Consider the following 11,244-nt stretch of genomic DNA (forward strand, 5'->3'; position numbering starts at 1 on the left):
AGAAACACATAGTTGTGAAGTGTTTAACACAGTGATTGGCTTGTGTAAAGGATGAATGCTATTCTTTTCAGACTTTGTAGGTATACAATTGAAAAAAACCCTGCTATTTGATTTATAGGTACTTTATCTAATTAGCATGGAATGTTAACAAATTGAAAAATTATAGACTAAACATTTAAAAGTATCACTAAAAGCAGGCGTAACCAACTTTCAAGACAAAGAAAAAAGCCAGGCACATTGTGGGCACTACATTCATTACTATGATTAGCATGGAAATACCAGGGGTAATAAGAGAAATTACTTTCTATGAAGTGATGTTTGAAAGGTATTTAACTAAATTATTATAACCTGATTGGTGATGTTTCAACTATAAGAAGGCTCAGAAGTTGTTAAAGCAAGTTTCTTCCTCTTTTCAATCTGAATACTGTTATGTTATAAACATAAAGAATAATAGACTATCTAGTGTTACCAAAAATGGGAAAAGCCAGTTTTATTTGGGTTTATTATTACTACCTGGTTATTGATCATGTCTTGAAAGGCAAACGTTTTATTTTAAATAATTTATTTAATCTGCACTGTCTTGAAACTGACTATTCAATATATTTATACATCCCATCCCAGAATCCTTTGTTACAATTGCAATTATTTTGGCAACTTTTTAAATGAATCCAGTTGTATACCAGGGGACATCCTTTTTTTAAAGAAGTACTCTGTTAATAGTTCCCTAACAAAATCTCATCTTCCTAGGGGAGAGGTGAGCAGCTAAAAGAAATTAGCTAGAAAAGAAAATAGGGTGAATATTTTTCAGTTGGTTTTAATAAATATTTTTAATAAAATTAACTAATGATATATGCCAAATATAGAATTTTAAATTTTTCAGTTGTCAATCTAAATCTGCCAACTTTAGAAATATTAATTCTCTGGTCCAGTGATGTTCATATTAGTGCTATTGAAGCTTGAGCTGGTCTCACTACCTGACCTAGTTATTATAATAGCAAACTAGAATTGTATTAAGATCTATTTTGTCAAAGATTTTGACAGAGGAGATTAAAATGGAGAAGCAAATCTACTAGAAGCTGCTTTAAAGCGTCACTCATTCCAGTATTCCTAAGAGGAGAGATCTCAAAAGGACCATAGGATTGCATCAGAAGATGTTTCAGAGACTGGATAACTGTATGAGATGGGACAAGGCGAGTTCCACAACAGTTTATTTTAGCTTGTGCAATTTGTGGGAGGTTTGCTATAGGCTATCCCTATTTGTCTCTGTGTTCTGATAGTTGCAGAAACTTTTTAAAAGACTGTTTTAAGGAAACCAGATAGCCCCATATGCCACTTCTATGCCATTGTCTTATAACTCTTGCTACTTGCCTCAGTTGTGCTGCATGTAACCAGAAAAAGAATCTAAGGGCATGCACTTCAGAGCCTGCGAAGTTGCAAACTTTTATAGAGCATCATGACATCTTCATGAGAGATATTGAATCTAGTCTTCCACATCAATGCCCTCTCACACTCCACCTTCTTTTCTGGTAAGCAGGTCATCTGAGACATTGTCACTTTCATCATCATCATCCTCTCCACAAATGGTTCCTAATCCACCTGTTCTGAATCTGTAGTGACTGGAACTTTGAGTCTTCCTTTTCAGTCTCCTACTTCAGCTATTGATCCACCACCACTAATGATGGATAATTCGTTCATTGATGGAACTCAGTCTATTCCTTACAGCGATCTAGATCTGTTTGTATTGTCTGCAGATATGTTGCCTCTCATCACCATAATAGAGTGGCTGTCAAAATTGCTTGAATTGCTTTCATAAAGTCAAAAGATTTCTAGAAAGCGTATTTAGGGCAAACAATGCTTGTGCTGCTGTGTCTGAACAAATGCCCTATGGTTCCCCAATTTACATATCTTGTAGGGCATGTTTTACTAGGAGGTACCTATCCCTCATGGTTATTAGTTAGTAGGAGTCAATTTATTGTATATTTAGACATTTATTACATATTTAGTATATTATGAATTAATGTTTAACCAAATAGAACCTAATCAGTATGTTTGCCCAATTCCCTTTTCACTAATGTCACCTTTGCACCTCAGTGAGGGGACTGCCCCCTTATTGATCTTGCATTGCCTATGAAGAACTGCCCTCCATACATTTAGATTGTAATGATTAAAAGAAAGGCTTAAATCTTTCTGCAGATTGAAGGAGGGTATGAGAAATAATTAATTAGACCCCCCACTCTATTACAATCAGTATTAATCTGTTTAATATGGTTCCATAGGGGTAGCAATTATAAGTTCTATATATTAGGCTCCAAAGCTATGAACTGCAGGTTGTAAGTTCTCTTGCTTAATCATAGGAAGCTAACTAGAGGCCCTCCACCCTTGTTTTTTCTTGTCATGGTGACCAAGCCCAGTGTGGTAGAAGTGACTCAATTACATGGAAAGTCCTCCAACTTATTTTTGTACCTTTGTACCTCTCCCTTTTGTCCAGCATGAGCATCTCATAAGCATCTAGCAGTGGAGGTACTCCCTGCTTTGCCCAACCCATGACCCTGCTGACAACTAGTTTTGCTTATTTTAGATTATGTCAACCAATGGAATTCTGCACATTGTATAGTTGCTTTAGAAGTCTAGGTAATAGATCTGGTATCAAACCTTTTAAAGATAAGGCCCTGTGCAGCAGCTAGGTGGCGCAGTGGATAAAGCACTGGCCCTGTATTCAGGAGGACCTGAATTCAAATTTGGCCTCAGACACTTGACACTTACTAGCTGTGTGACCCTGGGCAAGTAACTTAACCCTCATTACCCCCCCCCCTACACACACACACACACGCAAAAGGCCCTGAAAGAAGAAAGCCTCTCAGACTATGAGGAAGACGTGAGATCCACTTATTGGGGAGCCTATTGGACCACTTAATAAATGCCACTGACTCAGAAACTCTGCCTCAGTCTCTTTTATTGTAGGTTGGACAATTTTAATCTTACCATATAAGCAAACTTCTGTCAATTTGTAATCTAGTAAAGTCATAAACCACACAGTGCTTTGAATCTCTACTAAATGATACATTACAATAGATGAGTTTCCCCAATGTGTTTTTGGCATCTCTGTACTACTGGTACCATCTCCTATTGCTCAATGTGAGGAGGAACCCACCCATCTTATGACCAACCAATTAGCCAACAGAGATATCCTGTGCTTCACGCAACTCATGACCCTCCTACTGATATACCATTTTGTGACCGATGCATCATTTTTGGCCCTCAAAGCAAGGTTTATCAACCAATGGGATTTTGTATTTTATGTTGCCTCTTCAGTGTGTACATGTATCAAACCTGGCAACAAACCCTATAAAAATAATTTTGGGGACAGACCCAGCGAGTGAGAGAGCGAGAGGACGTCTGCCTGACTACCCCGACCACCGACCACCCATGACGACCACCGACCCAACTCCTTGCTCCATGCCCAGAAGCTCCAATGTTGTCACCATGCAGAAGGTGGTGCAGCAGCCTGGCTAGAGGTGGGGCTCCGCCCGGGTGAAGGTTTCTCAAGCTGCTGCTGATCTGAAACAGTTTTGCCTGCAAATGCCCAAAATGATCCCCTCCTGACTGGGGTATCCTCCAGTACTAATCCTTTCAGGCCCCCAAAAAGTCTGTTCATTCCTGTAGCAAGATGATCTTAAGCTACTTTGGAAGGATCTCCGAATCCAGTTTTCATATGTGGATCTGTGAAGTAAGGTGACATGATGTTCTATGATGTGAATTGTGACTATTCAAAGGAGAGAGAATTCTAAAATCTGCACAAACATTTAATCTATATATGTGTAACAACAATGTGCCAAGTTAACCATCCAAATTTCTACTTGTGTCAGACTTTCTCATCTACCTCTCTGAAATTTCACTGATTTCTGTTTTATACACTGGCAAGAATACAATAAAGTATTCAGATGAAAATTTAAAAAACATTTTTTGGATGCCACACACATGTCGCACAATTGACTCCAAAATTCTTCAGTGAGACTTTGAGAGTTTCCTTGTATTGCTTCTTCTGACCTCCATGTCAGCTCTTGCCTTGTGTGAGTTCTCCATAAAATAACTTTTTAGATAAAAATATGTTTGGCATTCAAACAATGTAGCCAGTCCATTGGAGCTATGCTCTCTGCACTAGAGTTTGAATGCTTGGCAATTTAGCTTGAGAAAGAAACCCAGTGTCTAGTACTTTATCTTGTCAGATAATCTTCAGAATCTTCCTAAGACAATTTAATGGAAGCATTCTGTTTCTGAGCATGATGCTGGCATACTATCCAGGTTTCACAGGCATATAATGAGGTCAGCACAATAGCTCTGTAGACCTTCAGTTTAGTAGGTACTACACTTTTGCACACTTTCTTTCAGAGCCTCCTAAACACTGAAGTAGCTCTAGCAATGTGTGCATCAGCTTCATCATCTTTGTTGGCATCCCTGAAAAGTAGACTTCCAAAGTAAGTAAACTTATCCACAGTATTGGACATTTATATGCATATGTTTGTTTAGCCCTTCCCCAACTGACGAGTACTCCTTTAATTTCTAGTTCTTTGAATTAAGAGAAGAGCTCCTGCAATTATCTTTGTACATATGAGTCCTTTTCCTCTTCATTTGATCTTTTAGTCTTATTGAAGGTATTGGGCAAATGGTCTGCATAATTTATTTGCTTCAGGGGCATAGTTCTACCCTTGGTGGTCCATATCTACAAATATTTCTAACCTCCCCTTCCTCTTCTCCAAACTCCCCACTTCCAGAAAAGTACATGTTGTTATTCAGTCATGTCTGACTCTTTGTGACCTCATTTAGGGTTTTTTTTTGGTGGGGGAGGCAAGGATAAGAACTTCCTTGTACTCTAATCTGGGAATAAATTCTTGACTTGTGTAAGGAAGTTGTTCTGAGTTTCCTTAGGAGAAAGCAAAAATTCATCTTAAAAATAATCTTATATTCTCTCAAACAGAACTTATGCATGCATACAAGCCAACTAATTGAAGAGGGGAAATTACCTCTGATTTCATAAATGTTTTGACTGTATAAATACTATATGTAAGTAAAAATGTATTTTGGATATGCATTTCTCAGGTATATGCATCATTTATATGTATAATTTATTATTTGTCAGTTACATTAAACCAAAAAAAGTTTGTGATTAGTTTTATTCTCACATTTTTTAACCAAAAGAATGTCCAAAAAAATGAATGACTCCTTTATTTCTTTTCTTTTCAATTGTCACTTTACTCTATATCTCATTAAGTCTTTAAGGAAAAAATTGATTTAAACAAAGTAAAAAAGATTAAAGAAAATTCCAATTTAAATTATTGTTAATGAATCATTACAATTCATAGCCTAGAAGGAAGCACAGAAACACTGGGTAGCTTTGAAACAATGTCTAATATTTATTCCATAGTTATTGTTGTTGGGGTTTTCTATTTATTTATTTTTTTTTGGTGAGGCAATTGGGTTAAGTGACTTGCCCAGGGTCACACAGCTAGTAAGTGTCAAGTGTCTGAGACCGGATTTGAACTCAGGTACTCCTGAATCCAGGGCCGGTGCTTTACCACTGCGCCATCTAGCTGCCCCCTATTGTTGTTGTTTTAAGTAAACAGTCTGAAATAGAAATCATCATATGCAGAGGAGAAGGAGAATCCCCTCTCTTCACTTAGCTGCCTCACCCATGTGCTCTAAGGTAAGATTCAGTGTTTGCTCTAAGAGAAAAACTTTGGTTTGCTTATCTCCAGTCCTAAACAGAAGTGTAGAAACCCTATAAGTCTGATAACATTTTCTCAGCACAATTATCACTAACTACCTCCCCGCACAGGAGGTTTTGCATTCTACTAATCACATTTTCCTTCTATGTTCTGCTAGATTGTCAATTCCTTTTGCTGTGAAAGAACTGCAGTTCAAGTGTGTTTAGATCATTCAATCAATAAATACTTATTGACTAGGGGCAGGGAAGAAAAGGCTGAAGGTACCTAACAGGGATACATGGGGAAAAAGTCAGAGAAGTCATAGTGAGAATAGAGATGTTCAGAGCTGAGTTTCCTCCTTAGATAGAAATTAAGTATATATCTTAAAGTTCTCCGGCACTGATCAAAGTAAAAAGAAACACTTCTTCAACCTTGTTTTAGCCACTAGGATTCCTAAATGATGAACAACACAGAAAAGTATTTGCATCAAAATATGCAGAGAATTAGCGTTGCTGTTGCTATCCACTCTTGACCCTTGTTGAAATTTCAACTCTATACTTTTACTCTTGAATCCCCTATTCCCTTGTCCTACTTTTGGCACAAACCTAACTATGAATTCACCCACTATCTGCCTCCTTTACTCCTAATCACAGGCTATCTACTGGAATTAGAGAAATTTTAAATCTATGCTTACTGACCCACTACAAATTCCTGTTATCTAATCTCAACTGTTAATACACTGCTCACCAAGCATCTGTTCCAAATCTTCTTCAATTCTTAAACTTTCCACACGACCTCCCATCTGAGAACTCTAGCCTCATACTTTAACAAAAAAAAAAAAGCCATTTGACAATATCTTGCTCTTTTCCATTCTCATCTCAGATCCCTCTAATATCATCCTTCACTATGGTCTATCTTTACTTCCATCTCTAATGGCTTTTCTTGCCAAGGGCCAGTCCTGATGTATGTACCCTTCATGTCTAATCCAGCATATTGTCTTCACTATATGTCCTTCCTCCCACCCACCTCTTTCCAATCCCTCCCTATACACTAGGATTACAGTTTCATAAACATATCCAAATCTCTTCCAGACTTTGTCATTACAATCTTACTGTGGTTGCTAGTTATTGTTCTATGCCTCTCTTCTCAGTTATCAATTAAACATTTATTAGCACATACTAATGCCAAGAACGGTGCTAAACATTGAATGCACTACCCCTACTCCCTTTTCCTATTGCTCTCTTTTAAACTTTGATCAGTCTGGTTGCCATTCTTGCAATTCACCTTAAATTGCTCTCTACAAAATTGCCAATGATATCTTACTGAATCTATGGGTCTTTTCCTCAATTCTTAGATTTCTTGACCTCTCTGCCGGCTTTTGATACCTTGACCACAGTCTCCCTCTGGGCAGTCTCTCCTCTGTAAGTTTAGATTGCTCCTGTTTTTGTTGTTGTTGTTGTTTTGCTTTTTACTTTTTTGCATCAAACATTATTTTATTTTTTCCATGTTACATGTAAAGGTAGTTTTCAACATTCATTTTCGTAAGATTTAGAGTCCAGATTTTCCCTCCCCCTCCACAAGACAGCAACTAGTCTAATATAGGTTATATATATTATACAATCCACAAGTGCTCTTTTTTTTAGTCTGTGTTCAATAAATATCAGTTATTTCTCTGGGAGTGGATAGTATGCTTCATCATTAATCCCTTAAGACTGTCTTGGGATCATTGCGTTGCTGAGAATAGTTAAATCATTGACAATTGCTCATAGAACAATACTGCTGTCACTGTGCACAATGTCCCTCCCAGTTCTGCTCACTTCACTATAAAATTGCTCTTGTTTGTCTGGTCACGTCCTTCTTGGGCTCCTTTATTGGATGTTTATGCATGGCAATGCATGCCCATTGTCCTTGTACCCTCAAGGGGCCCTCTTTTGCTTTCCTCCTGTAGTACTACTTATACCCTATAGTATTGTCCAGTAAAAGCTCTGAAAACATTTAAAAGGTAGAAGATCCTTTTGAAGATCTTTATGACCTTGCCACCATAAGGATGGTTGTGATAAGAATATCTACTAGGCTTCTTTCCCACCCCATCTATCTTCCTCTCTCCCCCATAACATGGATCATTGTTCCTAAAGATGGCAAAGTCATTTCCAGGACTTGATTGGTCTCTGCCTCCTTTGATGCAATTTATGAACAGGGACCCTCCTCACAGTTCCAGGGCAAAAAAGCAGGTTTACGGTCACTTGCCCACCAGAGTACAGTTGGATGGAGCATATATAGACAAAGGGCACAAGGGTGGGTTGAATATGAAGGGATAATATCTAAAAACAATAAAAATAAGGGATGAGGGGCAGCTAGGTGGCACAGTGGATAGAGCACTGGCCCTGGAGTCAGGAGTACCTGAGTTCAAATCCGGCCTCAGACACTTAACACTTACTAGCTGTGTGACCCTGGGCAAGTCACTTAAGCCCAATTGCCTCACTAAAAAAAAAATAGGGGCAGCTAGGTGTTGCAGTGGATAGAGCACAGGCCCTGGAGTCAGGAGTACCTGAGTTCAAATCCGACCTCAGACACTTAACACTTACCAGCTATGTGACCCTGGGCAAGTCACTTAACCCCAATTGCCTCGCTAAAAAAAAAAAAGGGGGGGGCAGCTAGATGGCACAATGGATAAAGCACTGGCCCTGGATTCAGGAGTATCTGAGTTCAAATCTGTCCTCAGACACTTGACACTTACTAGCTGTGTGACCCTGGGCAAGTCACTTAACCTCCATTGCCCCACAAAAAAAAAAATTTTAAAAAAAATAAGGGATGAGAGAAGAATGCACTGGGAGAAAGGGAAAGGAAGAGGTTGAATGGGATAAATTATCTCACATAAAAGAAGCAAGAAAAAACATTTACAGTGGAGTGGAAGATGGGGGACATAAGAGGGAGTGAAAAAACCTTACTCTCATCAGAACTGGCTCAAAGAAGGAATAACACACATTCAATTGGGTATAGAAGTCTATCTTACCCTGCAGGAGAGTAGGAGAGGATGGGAATGAGGTAGGGGGATATTAGAAGGGAGGACAGGTTGTGGAGGGTGTAGTCAGAAGCAAAACACTTTTGAGGAGGGACAGGGTGAAAGGAGATAGAGAATAAAATAAACAACTTGGGGAGGGAATAGGATGAAGAGAAATATAACAATAGTATCTGTGAAAAAAATTGAAGTAAATTTATCTGATAAAGGCCTCATTTCTCAAACATATAGAGAATGGAGTCAAATTTATTAAAATAAAAGCCATTCCCCAATTGATCAAAAGAGATAAACAGTTTTCAGATGAAATAATCAAAGCTATCTATAGCCATATTAAAAAATGCTCTAATTAATTTTTTTGTGGGACAATAAAGGTTAAGTGACTTACCCAGGGTCACACAGCTAGTGTCAAGTGTTTGAAGTTGGATTTGAACTCAGATCCTTCTGAATCCAGGGTGAGTGCTTTATCCACTGCAACCACCTAGCTGCCCTCTCTATATTCACTATTGATTAGAAAGATACAGTCAAAACAATTCTGGGGTACTATTTCATACCTATTAGATTGGATAATAGATAGCAGAGGAAAATGACAAATATTTTAGGGGATATGGGAAAAATGAGACATTAAGGCACGTTGGTGAAGTTGTAAACTGATTCAACTATTTTGTAGAGCAATTAGGAACTATGTCCCAAGGGCTATAAAACTTTGCATACTCTTTGATCTAATAATACCACTACTAGGTCTGTATCCAAAAGAGACAAAAAACAAAAGGAAAAGGACCTATAGGTATAAAAAATATTATAGTAGCTCTTTGGCTGGTGGTAAGGAATTGGAAATTGATTGATGTCCATCAATTGGTGAATGGCTGAACAAATTGTGATATGTGATTATGAAAAAAATGCTATTCTGCTATAAGAAATGATGAGCAGGATGCTCTCAGAAAAAATATGGAAAGACTTACATGAACTGAATGCAAAGTAAAATAGTTTGTGTACAAAGTAACAGCAATATTGTTAGGTGATCAGCTTGTGAATGACTTCTCTATTCCAGCAATACAATGATCCAAGACAACTCTGAAGGACTTATGATGAAGAATGCTATCCATCCCCAGAGAAAGAACTGATGGGGTCTGAATACAGAGTGAACCATATTTTTTTATTTCGTTTTTCTGTAGTTTTTAAAAATCTGTTTTCTTTCACAACATGACTAATATGAAAATGTTTTGCATGACTACACATGTATAGCCTATATAAAATTTCTTGCCTTCTCAAAGTGGGGGTGGGGAGGGAGGAAAGAAGATAATTTGGGGGCAGCTAGGTGGCGCAGTGGATAGAGCACCAGCCCTGGAGTCAGGAGTACCTGAGTTCAAATCCGGCCTCAGACACTTAACATTTACTAGCTGTGTGACCCTGGGCAAGTCACTTAATCCCAATTGCCTCACTAAAAAAAAAAAAAAAGAAGAAGAAGATAATTTGGGCACAAAGTTTAAAAAAATAAAAATGCATTTTTTCCTTTTTTTGGGGGGCTGGGCAATGAGGGTTAAGAGACGTGTCCAGGGTCACACAGCTAGTGTCAAGTGTCTGAGGCTGAATTTGAACTCAGGTCCTCCTGAATCCAGGGCCAGTGCTTTATCCACTGTGCTACCTACCTGTCCCCAAAATAAAATAAAATGCATTAAAAAATTAAAATAGTCTCTGTCCTTTCCTTTTCCACATTGCGGCTGCAGCCATAAGAAGTTTGCCTCTAGTTTCCTTCGATGTGGAAAAAAGAAGGTATGGCTTGACCCCAATGAGGCCAATGAGATTGCCACCCCCAGTTCCCGTCAGCAGATCCAGAAGCTGATTAAAGATGGGCTGATCATCTGGAAGACTGTTACTGTGCACTCTCATGCCAGATGCCAGAAAAATACTCTGGCTGGACAGAAGGGCAGGCACATGGGCATTGGTAAGAGAAAGGGTACTGCCAATGCTCATATGCCTGAGAAGGTGACCTGGATGAGTTGAATGAGGATTCTACGGCGTCTACTCCAAAGATATTGTAAATCCAAAACGATTGACCGCCATACGTACCACAGCCTGTACTTGAAGGTGAAGGCAATGTGTTCCAGAAGAAGCAGATCCTCATGAAGCACATTCATAAACTGAAGGCAGACAAGGCCTGGAAGAAGCTCCTGGCTGACCAGGCTGAAGCTTGCCGGGCCAAGACTAAGGAAACATGAAAGCGTCAGGAAGATCATCTATAGGCTAAGAAAGAAGAGATCATCAAGACTTTATCTAAGGAGGAGGAGACCAAGAAATGATTCTCCCCTATCTCCTCTGTGCATAGTACCCTTCTATTTGGCTCATACAATAAAACATGACAGAATGTAAAAAAAAATACAAATTAAAAAACATATTGTACAAGGATAGGTAAGGATTGACAATATGTCTCTTAAAGGTAGCTTCAGAACTGTTATAAAGCATGAAATTGAGAGCAGAAGTGACAGGAATTGGCAAACCTACTCTGATGATTGTACTAACTTTTCT

At 38.5% G+C, this 11,244-nt stretch overlaps 2 pseudogenes; both read left to right on the forward strand.

Annotated features, from left to right (window-relative positions):
* The first annotated feature begins 3,456 nt into the window (after window positions 1-3,456).
* LOC122734397 lies at window positions 3,457-3,663 on the forward strand (annotated as a pseudogene).
* A 756-nt stretch (window positions 3,664-4,419) lies between these two features.
* On the forward strand, window positions 4,420-11,018 carry LOC122750458 (annotated as a pseudogene).
* The last annotated feature ends 226 nt before the right edge of the window (window positions 11,019-11,244 follow it).

Source organism: Dromiciops gliroides, chromosome 1 (assembly GCF_019393635.1).
Source record: "Dromiciops gliroides isolate mDroGli1 chromosome 1, mDroGli1.pri, whole genome shotgun sequence".
NCBI classification, from domain to species: Eukaryota; Metazoa; Chordata; class Mammalia; order Microbiotheria; family Microbiotheriidae; genus Dromiciops; species Dromiciops gliroides.